The sequence below is a fragment of the Lepisma saccharinum genome, chromosome 7 (assembly GCF_977018435.1).
Source record: "Lepisma saccharinum chromosome 7, izLepSacc3.1, whole genome shotgun sequence".
NCBI lineage: Eukaryota > Metazoa > Arthropoda > Insecta > Zygentoma > Lepismatidae > Lepisma > Lepisma saccharinum.
The window spans coordinates 33,910,939-33,923,802 of record NC_139235.1 but is presented as its reverse complement, the minus strand read 5'-3'; the positions used below and the strand labels follow the sequence as shown (position 1 = coordinate 33,923,802).

Here is a 12,864-nt window from a genome sequence, read left to right as displayed (position 1 = left end):
ACTCCCCTTCGTTCCAAAAACCTGGGAGCTGTTGAACTTTGCCACAGATGCGGAGGGAATTTGCAGGATGTCATCAAATTGCCAGATTTATGTCTTAAGTGGGAGGTCGCAACAGAAGCAGCGAAAGTACTGATAAAGAAGCTTCCCTGTGAAAGAACCTTCTGGAGTCTAGAGAAGAGAATCTCCTAAATACTTGCCGCTACTTAAGACTTCTTCTTACAAATAAGATGAACAAATGTATTAGCTGTTGTTCATGTTCTGTAAATTTATCCTTCACCAAAGTTGTGAGCAAAATAATATCTGCTGCCTACATTTTCACTCTTCACTGCAAACAAATTACAGAAAATAGTTTTGCCTAATGTCAACGAGGCTGAAGTGCCAGGGGGGGCTGGCGGAAGTTCCAGGGGGGCTCAGCCCCCACTGGCCCCTACCTGGCTACGGGCCTGACACTGAGGAACAGAATCAAACTTTAGGGGGAGGGGGGAGAATTAATAAGTTTTCCATCACATAAAAATAGCATCCAGAACAATTTTGCTAAATAGCTTACATTTGTACAATCATAAAAATAATACACTGAAGTGTACTTTGCTATTCAGGTCCCAACTTTGAAATTTAATATCTGGAAATTTTTGGGAGGGCAAGTGCAGTTGCCCCTACCAAGTTACGCCTATGTTTGTGTGTGTGCAGCGAGAAGGATGATGAAATAAAAATGAAAGTAAACATATAAAATTATTACTTTTATATTTCACACTGAAATATGTAATATATAATAATTTCACTGGAGAAAAATATAACTTCTGTGAACATTTTTATGCATTCGCCCTTCTGGCTCTTTTCATTTTGTTTTCATGTGTGTGTGTACAAACAGGATCTTTGGTTTTGTAAAGTATATATATATTATAACACCATTAAGCCTTGTTTCTATGATTATGAAAAACTAAATATGCTGACCAAGGCAGTAATTTATTTTATTAAAAACATAAACTAAACGTAACGTTTCAACCTTCTAGCAAGGTCTTCATACATTCTGATGAAGACCTTGCTAGAAGGTTGAAACGTTACGTTTAGTTTATGTTTTTAATAAAATAAATTACTGCCTTGGTCAGCATATTTAGTTTATATATATATATATATATATATATATATATATATATATATATATATATATATATATATATATATATATAAGTATCAGGTGCTCTTTCAAAGGCAAGACCATTGCATTCCTAAAGGAAGATTTGCAATTTTATATTGGTTATTGATATAAACAAAAAATTGCCATGAAAATAGGCAGCTGGGGAGAATTGCGCTGGTGCCACATGTGGGAAAAGCAAAGTGAGAACGGGACAAAAGTTGCTGGTACCCGCGCACTGTGTACCAATGTCAACCGGGCTGTTTTGCCTAGTTCGAACATCCGACTGAGCTCTCCGGGCACTTTTGTGTCATCCCTGACCTGTCGAGCAAGTACTGTCAGTTTATTAAATTAAGCACACACAGGAGATGTACTACTTGGATTTTTCAGCAAAAAATGCAGGCCTGGCATGAAACAGGTAAAACAGCGACAGCGAAAAATCTGGCAAGGCCAGGCCAGCTCGGTAGCTCAGTGGTAGAGCAATGGCACGATATGCCAGAGACCCAGGTTCGAGTCCTGGTCGAGCTGTCAGTTTGTATCACGGATTACAATGACCAACTATACAATGAGATTTCTCATTCTCTTAAGCCTCTGAACATAGTGTCGTGCTCCGGCGTGGCAACAGTGTGGACTTCTGCAACTTGCCCAATTTCATGGTCATGCATTTAATTACAGAAGTTGAAAATGTCCTGGCATGGGGACCCTGACCTCTACCAGGCGCGTCCCTCGGGTGGCGGATGAGGGATCCCACCAGATATGGTGGGGTGGTCCGAATATAGAATAAGGACCCGTGGACCAACAGGGAGCCCAGTGCCTGGGGGCTTAATACTGGGCCACCCTCTCTCTAGGGGTTAAAATATAGAGAGCCGGCCCGGAGGGCGAAGACCAACGGTTCCAGAGGCGGAAGAGGATCATAGAGAAAATCCCAACGGCAATGGAAGCGGAAGAGTTACGACCTTAGTGGCCAATATGAGCCACTAAGAAGCGGATTGGATATCTCCGTCAAATATCCAAAACCAACTGCTGCCTTGCAGGGGTGTGGGAACACCAAAGGATATGGGAGAAAACCCTGAAAATAAAAATCAGCCTGGTCGTTGGGCTAATCCCCCACACCAGACTAAAACTAGCGGATTCAGAGAAATAAAGGTAGCCTCGGAAAGGATGGATTTAGTAGAAGACGACAAGCAAGGAAATGGAATATCCGAATTGGAACTTGGAATATTAAAACAATTAATGGAAAAGAAGTGGAGATTGTAGGAGAAATGGAAAAGTATAAACTAGCAGTACTAGGACTAAGTGAAGTAAGGAAGAAAGGCAGTGGTATAATGTGCCTTGAAAGAGGATATGTGCTGAGATATGTTGGAGTAGGTAGAGGAAGAAGAGCTAAGGAGGGAGTTGGAATAATAGTTAATGAGCAAATGGAAGAAAGGGTGGAATCATGGGAACCAGTGAATTCAAGGATAATAGTAGTTAGACTGGAAATGGAAGAAAGAATAACAATAATACAAGTTTATGCCCCGACAAATGATCAGGACATATTGGAGAAAGAAGTTTTCTATACTCAATTACAAAGAGTAGTGAATAAAGAGAATGAAGAGAATAGGAAGGTAATATTGATGGGAGATCTTAATGGTAGAACTGGAAACAATAGGATAAGGTCACATGGTTGTATGGGACCATATGGAGGGGAAAGTATGACAAATGAAAATGGACAAAGATTAATAGAATTCTGTGTAGAGAACCAATTGCTACAAGGAAACTCCTTTTTCCAGCATAAGAAAATTCATAAAATCACTTATGAAGCTGAGGGAAGGGAGGCAAAGAGTATAATAGACTACATAATTTACGCAAGAGCACTTCGATATGCCTTTATGGATGTAAAGGTAATTCGAGGTGCTGAATTGAGTACTGACCACAGACTGCTAATAGCTATAACAAGATTTAAGAGGAATAATAGAGAAAGAGATAGGAAGTTTGAAAAGATACAAGTAAAGCAGCTGGCTAAGGAAGAGAAGAGAAAACAGTATAAGGAATTAGTAGAAGAAAGGTTGAATGAATTGGAAATAAGAGAAATGGAAATTGACAGTATGTGGGAAAAATTTAAGGAAGTGATACTGTATGCAGCAATTGAAGTATGTGGCAAAGTTAGGGTGAATACAAAAAGGAAAAGAACTAATTGGTGGACGGATGAAGTAAAGAGGAAAGTGAAAGAGAAAAAGAAAGCATGGAAGAATTACCTAGAATTAAGATCAGAGGAACATAGGTTAATATATGTGCAAAAAAGAAATGAGAGTAAATTGGCTGTAGAGGAGGCAAAGCGAAAATCATGGGAGAAGTTTGGAAATGATATTGAAGAAAGTTTTGTAGAGCATAGAAAGCAGTTCTGGAATATGGTCAAAAGTCTGAAAGGAAAATGGGGAAAAGCAGCAAGAGCTATAAGAAATAAGGAAAATGTATTAGTCATAGGAAGGGAGAATGTGATGGAGGAATGGAGAAAATACTATGAAGAAAAGTTCAAGGATAGGACAAATGAGCAAGAACAAGATGAGGAGCAGGAACAGGAACAGGAGGAGGATGAGAGAATAAGAAACAGAGAAGAGGAGGAGCATGTAGAAGAAGATATGATGATAACAGAGAATGAAGTGAGAGAAGTAATTAAACGGATACGAATTGGGAAAGCAGCAGGATGGGATGGAATAGCACCAGAACTTATAAAATATGGAGGACCAAGAATGGCTGAAATACTACTGAATATATTAAGGGAAGTATGGAGAACTAAGACTATACCAGAAGAGTGGAAAAGGAACATAATTGTGCCAGTACACAAGAAAGGGAGTAATAAGGAATGTGATAATTATAGAGCAATATGTCTATCATCAGTGGTATATAAGATGTATACGAATATATTGGAAAGGAGGCTGAGAAAAATCATAGAGGGAAAACTTGAAGAGGAACAAGCTGGATTTAGACCTGGGAGACAGACTCAAGATCACATTTTTATATTAAGAACAATGATGGGGAAAATGCTGGACAAAAATAAAAGAATATACCTAGCATTTCTAGATTTGAAAGCGGCATTTGACTCTGTACCTAGAAAATATCTGTGGGAGGCATTAGAAAGTAAGGAAGTACCTAAGGAACTTATTAAAGCAATAAGAAGTGTATATAAGGATGTAAAAGGAATAGTAAGAATAGAAGGAAACGAGTCTAAGGAATTTCAAATAGGAAAAGGAATTAAACAGGGAGATAGTCTCAGTCCTTTACTTTTCATTAATGTAATGGATGAAATAACTAAAATTTGCAAAAGAAGAACCCCAAGAGTACAAATAGGATATTGGAATATGAGAGTAGTACAACTGCAAGTACTGCTATATGCTGATGATATAGTCTTAATTGCTAGTAGTGAAGAGAATCTACAGAGGAGCGTAATAGAATGGGGAGAAGAACTTGCGAGAAAAGGGATGAAGATTAATATCAAGAAAAGTAAAGTTATGCAGGTGGCAAAAGGAGAAAAAGATCATGAAATAGCAATTAGATATGGAAACGAGAACTTGGAAGAAGTAGATGAATATGAATATTTAGGAACCATCATAACAAGTGATGGTAGGTGTGATGAAGAAATCCTAAATAGGAAAAGAAAAGCAAATACAGTATATTATCAGTTCAGTAAAACAATAATGGGAAAGAAAGAAGTGGCAGTAAAGACAAAAATGCAGCTATACAAATCAGTATTGGTCCCTACATTAACATATGGAATGGAAAGTTTACCACTTCAAGATAAACATCTGAGTAAAATTCAGGCTAGTGAAATGAAATACCTGAGAAGAGCTGTTAATAAGACTAGGAGAGATAAAGTGAGGAATGAAAGAATAAGAAGAGAGGTGGAACAGGAGTCGCTAGAGAAAACAATTGAAAAAAGACAGCTAAAGTGGTGGGGACATGTATTCAGAATGAATGAAGACAAAAAGGTAAAGCAAATTCTAGAAGTAAAGGTGCAAGGTAGGAGAGGTAAAGGAAGACCAAGGATAATGTTTGAAGACAGAATGGAAAAGATTGGAAGAGAAAGGAATAAGACAATAAGTATGATGAAGAGAATGATGGGAAACAGACAGGAATGGAGGAGATGGATCGAGGCAACCAACCCTACGCTATGATGGCAGAAAGGGATTAGAGGAAGTAAGTAAGTAAGTAAGCTGAAAATGTATCCTTTGACATTGTGCATTCATCTTTGTCTACTATTATTATTATCTTAACTACTAGAGGTTCATCATCATAGTTCACACTTCGATTCCCAGCATTAGCATACACAGGATTATTTTTCGGAGGGGGCTGTCATTGTAAGCGCAGACATTGCATTATCTACATTTTAGGGTGGCAGGAGAAACAATAAAATATTTCGTAATTACCATTTTATACTTTGTTTTAAAAGTTGTTGAAAGACAAAAATGTTACCCGGGGTTTATTTTAAAGGCAGTTTGCATTAGCCAATTTAGTTTTTCCCAAGTACTTCGATTTTCTCAAAATACAGAAAGTTCTCTTCACTCTTTACCATTACGAATAATTTCTTTCGAATATCAAACACTATATGAAATATTCTTGTGACAGACGTGAAATATACCACTTTTCTCATGATTGCCATGTTGTTTCTGTCTACATTTGACCTGTGTAAACTATGTTTGCATGTAGACAACACATGTAGATATAGGCTCATGTATGAGGCTTGGTAAACCTGTCGTGTTGTGAAAGACCACTCTCGTAAACTGAAGCATGAGCAGCAGCACTGTAGTGTTGTAGGAGGGAGTTAGCGAGGCAGGAGTCTTCATCGGTCGAGTTCGTACAGGAGGAAGCCTCTATGCGATTCATGTGAGTCCCTGCATGGTATTTTTAACCTCTCAATGTAAGGGGCTCCCCCCTCCTCTGGTGCTAATGGCTTTGAGGTCCAGTGTGCAGGCATTACGCTCGTGCTGTAGAGCATTCGCTGCCTTCCACAAATGCAAGCAAACTTCTCAAGCCTGACTTGTAGTCTACAGCACATCACCGATTCCATGAGGAATTCAATAAAATAAAAGTCTAGAATTTTGAATATCAGTGAGATTATTAGAAAATATTAGACAGACCCATGACTCAATCCTGAGTCATTTCATGTCATGTGAAATCACCCAATTTTAAATTAATTGGTTACTTGACCATTTTGTTAATATTTTATATTTTCATCATAGGTGGTCTTGCTACTGACCTGCTCAAAAATATTTTTTTAAAAAAAAAATCTGCCGCCATCTTGGATTTCTGCTCATTTTTCATCACTGCGGGAAGCAAAAATGACCGTTTACAAGGGTTTTGAAAAAAGGTTGCTGTGTGATTTCTATTGCAGATGGAATGTTCTAGTTTTCACTGCCTGAAAGTAGAGATTCTGGCCTTTCAGAAAATGTATATATATATATATATGTAAGGTAAGAATTAAGTAACTGCGACTTTAATAAGTTTCAATATAGTCATCGTAACGGGAAATTTTGCCAATTTTATAGGTCTGTAAAATCAAAAGGGCTTGAAATCACAGGATGGAATTATTTTTGCAAGAACTATGAGTGGAAGGCTTTTCAGCCATGGTGAAACAAATCCGGGGTTGTAAGCCCTTCTGTCGGATTTTTAGTTCCGAAATACGAAAATTTCCAAAATTTGTGAATTTCAAGGTCAAATATCTCTAAAGGGGGACCTGCTAAAAATAAGAAATTTTGGCCATGGCTACTCCTACTAGTACTTAGTAAGACCTGTGAATTTCATTTTGGGGTTCACACCGATGTTCATGTTACAGGCTGTCAAATATCTCAAAAAATGACATCGTGAAAACATAATAATAAATAGGCTTAAAGTGACCTTATTTCCATTATTTTATTATCTGTAACACCATTAAGCCTTGTTTCCATGATTATAAAAAAATAAATATGCTGATCAAGGCAGTAATTTATTTTATTAAAAACGTAAACTAAACATAACGTTTCAACCTTCTAGCAAGGTCTTCTTCAGACTCTGTATCAAGTACAAGAGTAACAAGATACAAAAACAGGGCATTATATATGTGTATATATGTATACAGTATGTGTTTTGTGTATATATAATGACCTGTTTTTGTATCTTGTTAATTTTGTACTTGATACAGAGTTTGAAGAAGACCTTGCTAGAAGGTTGAAATGTGACGTTTAGCTAGTTTATGTTTTTAATAAAATAAATTACTGCCTTGGTCAGCATATTTATTTTTTATAATCTATTAATTTTATAAGGGTAAACAGAAATTAAAATAGATAAACTGATTATTTTGTGTTAGGCCAGTTAGGCCATATGCATTTCTACCCATTATCACATTGCAACTTTTCTTACAATTGTTCTAAAATTATATTTCAATCAATATTATTCAGGATATGCTATAAAATAACTATTACTCTAACTAAAAAAATAAACTTCTTTTCTTAATCAACAAGCATCTATAAGATAACCCATTTCTTCCTATGTGCTTAGTGACAGTTTTGTGTTTTTTTATTTAAAGGTGAAGGTAGTCGGAATGTGCATGGGCTGACAGGCACAGACAGGCATGAAGCAGATTCTTGCAAGTTGTGACAAACTAAAACAAGATATTGTAGCCAGCTAATCACTGTGTTGTCAACCTTCAGAGAGTAAACATGTGTTCTTTAAATACTTGCTAGATAGTTTTTAAAAACACCATGAGGATAATCATGGAGTGCTCTGTAGACTGTTATGTTGGTGAGAGTTGTGAAAATGATTTCTATGGAATTTCCTCAGATATAACTGAATCAGAACTTTTTCCAACATTTGTTTGGAAAATCATGTTGTGATCCATTTTCATTCCATAAAAAAGTCATTACAAAAAACTTGAGAGAAGTAACTGTGTAAAAAGTGGCACATGTTAAAACTTACACCAGGAAAGTCTGTCTGTTCTTAATACCGTAAAAAACTTGCCAGCAGTAATGAGACTGATAATAGTGGTGAAGAAGCCCCTTTCACAGCTCCTGAGATAGTTGTGGGATCTTTAAATGAAGCAGCTGGAATATTATGAGTTTCACCTATCAAAATCAGGAAACTTAGAGATAAGAAAAAACATTTTGGAGTGAGGCATACAGTGAAAAAGTTTTCTAGTGCAATAAAACAGAAACTGAGTCACTCGTTTAATGAACAGTATGAGTTGGAAGACGAAGAAAATAATATGAAAAGATTACATGTAGCTGCAAAAGATATAGAATATTTAACACTGTCACGGTATCTAGTGGCATGTGAAAGTCAGTTCGATATAAATTATTTTTGTTTATTGATTCATTTTATGTTCAAATATAAAAGTGTGAGGTTCTTTATTTTGTGGATAAATTTGTATCCGAGCCAGACGTCGGGAGTTGGGGGACGTGTTTTTCCTGAGTGTCAGCCGAGCTGTCATTGCTTTGAAGATGACATATTTGCACCAACACGGAGAAATGGAAAGATTATTTTCGTCGAGACCGGGCTTCAAATCACAGCGGGGAGCAAACCCATTCTTCACGGATGACCAGAAAAATCAGCTGGAGCCCAAGCCTGCAAGGATCGAAGACGCGTCGGTGACCGCGCTTCAAGACAATGGACACAGGTCATTCGCATCTCCTCCGAAAGCGAAGCCAAGCTACTTGAGCGTGCTTTTCAACGGACGAATTTGAATCGCTTATAAATATACGGTACTACCATTCCAGACACAGTTTTGACCCGGATTTCATAGAGAGAGCAGCTCCGTGCTACACTCTCGCGTGATTATTGTTTTGTGTCCGTGAACTTTGTTTCCTTACGTACCGTGAGCGAATTGCAGATAGAGAGTTACCAGTGTGCGCCTTATTTTGGTGAAGATTACGCGGTGATTTGTTTTTGCCAAGCGTGGACTACATAATAATGGAGGGCTAAAGAAGATAGAGAAGGGAGTCCGTCGACTCCCCTGACGCCTGCAACGACGCCGAAGCCAGTCAGACGACGCCAAAACCAAACACTGCCCAAAGCCCGAAGGACGACTCCAGATCGACGTTCCAATCGAAGCCCGTTACCAGAGAGAGAGAGAGAGAGAAGGACGTTCCCAGATCGACGTCCCAATCGAACCCCGTTACCAAGAGAGAGATGATTGCAGATCGACGCCCAATTGATGCCCGACGCTGGAGAGATTCCTGACCGGCGCGTGACCACGTACACCCGACGCCAGGGAGTCGTAACGTAACGAAATGGAACGGTATTTTCAATTACGGTTTCCGTTACGTTACAACCAGAAACAGAATAACTTTTTTCGTGAACAGAAACGTTACCTCAGGTATATGAACATTACGTTACAGGTGTGCATAACGGTACCGAACCATAACTGATCTTTAAAGAAGTAGGTCTTCACGTGACACTTTAACGTTACATCCATTGCCGGCAACCAGTAACGTTACAGGGTAAGAAAGAGGTTCGTCACGTATTGACTAGTAACTTTAGTGTGTGTGGAAAGTGATAGTAACGTTACAATTAACCAGTAACTTAATTGAGGTCACTACTGAAAAAACGTTACACTCCTTTTTTCAAAGCAACAACGTTATTTATAGCTGGTATCATACAGACGTTCCGATGTGCAATACCGTGTCCGATGCCGTGTTCCGGAGAGAATAACATAGGTCTCTCGTATAATTGTGCTCGTTACTTTTGTAACGTTACAGTTCTTTTCCTCCACAAAAGTCTGTTTCGAAAAAGTGATACACATATCCGTTACGAATAGCAAATACCGTTATCGAAGGCGTTTTCGAAGAAGCCTCATAATTATGATCGGCAGCATACTAACATTACAGTACTTTGACCCCTTGAAAGTCACTAAGTTATAATACGTATTTTCGTTTTGGATGTCAGTGAAAAAATTAAATTGTAAAACAAAACGTTTGAAAACATCCGTAAACAAGATTCGGCGTGACAAAAGTTCTGGTTATTGGAATTTACTTATTAACTATGTATTTATCACAAATATATTTCTTTTCTGCATACTTAATCGCTTTATGTGAATTTGTTCTAATTTGATTATTTATGCAAGATGAATTTTAACATGTACGTTCACTTTATACGATAGCAAAGCAAACGTTTGTTGAGGGAAAACGTTTATATCTATCTATCTCATCTCTCTCTCTCTCTCTCTCTCTCTCTCTCTCTCTCTCTCTCTCTCTCTCTCTCTCTCTCTCTGTTTACATGTGTTACATCATTTTTTTAAAAAAAAAATACAGTTGTTTGGCGATGAGAATGATTCGTGCTTAGATTAAGTTGCTGAAGGACGAAACATAAAGGACCAACCATGGTCGAGCCAAAAAATCATCCGTGCCAATCGTTCGTCCACCTAAGCGAGAGGCAAGCTTTCTCCTATCGGAAGACCAAAAATAATTGCTTGTTGCGCGACCTTGAGAAGGCGAACCGAACTGATAGCAGCAGCACCACGCAAAATCGGAAAATCTAAATCCTGAAACTTTGTACACGTGACTTTCGATCACGAAGCATCCGAGTAGACAACGCCTTGGGGCGATATGAAAGGCACTTTTGGCAAGTAGAAAATGCGTAGAAACGAAATGTTAGATGGAATTGTTGTACGAAACAAACGAAACCGCGTTTGTGCAACTGGTCTGTAGCTAGACAGGGCCATTGGACTCTCAAGAAGGCAAGAATTGTATGGAAACTGATTCTTAAAACTAAGCGAATAAAATGACAGTATATTTTATCATTTACAAGGGCCCTCATCCGCTTACAATTTTGAAAATTACTTTCAGTAATTCTTGTCTTCTTGGACAGGAGGTGCATTAAACTTTTTGGTGTAGAAACAGACAGAATGCCCGCCTACCTACCACGTTCGAAAGAAGGTCATAGACAGACAAGAAAGTAATTTTCAAGAACGCAAGAACGGCAGTCGACATGGATATTGAGCAACGTGTGACTGAGAAATACAATCGGAACAAAGGACAAGATTATTCAAGAAACAGTAATTTTATAAAACTTCCTATAATTAACTCAAACTCAGTTCATCCTTTTATCCTCTTTTGTTTGTTATACTTTTGTATTATTCATGTTTTATATCGCTTTTCTGCCACTTGTAGATAATCGCGACTATGAAGATGAATGATGATCATATTAAATCTATGAAGGGATGTTATAAAAAAAAACAGCCATGCCCAGATGTCTACTCGAACTTGAAATGTTTGGTACGTACCGAGTGTATGAATGGATTACTAAACGACTTCGGCCTTCGAGGCTACGGTTTCAGTTGCAACATGCAGTATAATTACGTTTCTACTACTCTGAATTGACCAAAGCATGTGGTATGTATCCTTCATTTTACTTAAAAAGCCCCCTTTATACATGAGATACTACAAATAGTTTCAGGCATACCCTTGAATTCTGATTGCCTGGCACTTTTTTTTTTTAACTAAGTAATGAAGTGACGTTTATATTCATATTAGGCCTACGACTAGCTCGAACTAAAAACTCTTGTGAAATACTGTGTATATGTTATCCTTGTGAAGTGAGGAACTTCATATTTTGCTAAGAAAATATGTATGAAAAATTATATTTGTAGCTACTACTTGAAGAATTCAAATTATTATTATGATGGAATTTCAACTTACGTACAATCTGCATATAATGTGTTATCGGAGAGGAGTTTTTGTCTCGCAGTCAATTTATTTTTAGTTGAGGAACTCGAGAGTAAGCTGGAAATATATAATGACCCACGTTGTGGTGTGCTGTTCGATTAATCAGAATTGGAGTGAGAGAAATCTGTAGTTAAGTTCATTCAACACGTCAATTTGTAACTGTGAATGCAAGTTTTCTTTGATTTAGCAGGAAATCAGTCTGCTATTGTTGTAAGTAATAAATGGAAATATATATATTTTCTGCTCGAGTAGGAATCCGCAGCCGTTATCCAATCAATCAGTTTCTCTGTGTGAAACTTCTGTCTAGGAAAGCTACATACAATTTGCTTTTAATAACAGCAGCTTCAAAATAACCTATCCATTCTTGTCATGCCAAGTAATGTTTGATTTTGATTTGTTATATTTAAATTTGGTTTTATGCCAGTTTTGGCTAATCGCGAAGACGAGGATGGGTGATGAAATGGCAAAATTGATGAAAGGACATCACAAAGAAAATAATGCACAGGCTGTGATCCGAACTCGGAACCTGTGGCGTCGTATTGCACTGTGCTAACCACTCCGCCACGGAGCTCTGCAAAATAATGTTTGACCATACATTGTTCATGAAATAAAAACATAACATATACAGTGGCTCACATTAGTAATCAAATACGTAGCATCTTGCTGCATTCCTTCACAATATTTGAAAATTAACAACATGTACATAAATATAAACGATGGTGAAATATTTATACGCATTTCTTAAAGTTATATGTAACTTTTTTTAAAAAAATTTGGGTGCGTCAGCACTTAGGCTATTTTGCACCCGCCACGTTATACGGGGTGCAGCCCCTTACCATAACAAATAACATAACTGTAATGTCGCATAACTGAAATATTAAAATATTCTGACTTAGGTTAAAAGCTGAGGCTGTAAAGAGGCACTCAGCGCATATGACAGAAAGCAGGAGAACACACAGAATTATACTGGCCATAGGGCCAGTCGCCAGAGTCTCGTTAGTCTGGAAAGAGCAGTCCAGGGCGTACTACGTGGAATGAAGTTGAGGATTGGATGTAATA

General features: G+C 37.7%; 1 non-coding gene across 1 annotated transcript; it reads left to right on the top strand.

Moving 5' to 3' along the window:
* The first annotated feature begins 1,589 nt into the window (after window positions 1-1,589).
* On the top strand, window positions 1,590-1,660 carry TRNAI-GAU (transfer RNA isoleucine (anticodon GAU)). The gene has a single exon. It is a non-coding gene; the product is annotated as a tRNA-Ile (tRNA).
* Window positions 1,661-12,864: the final 11,204 nt, after the last annotated feature.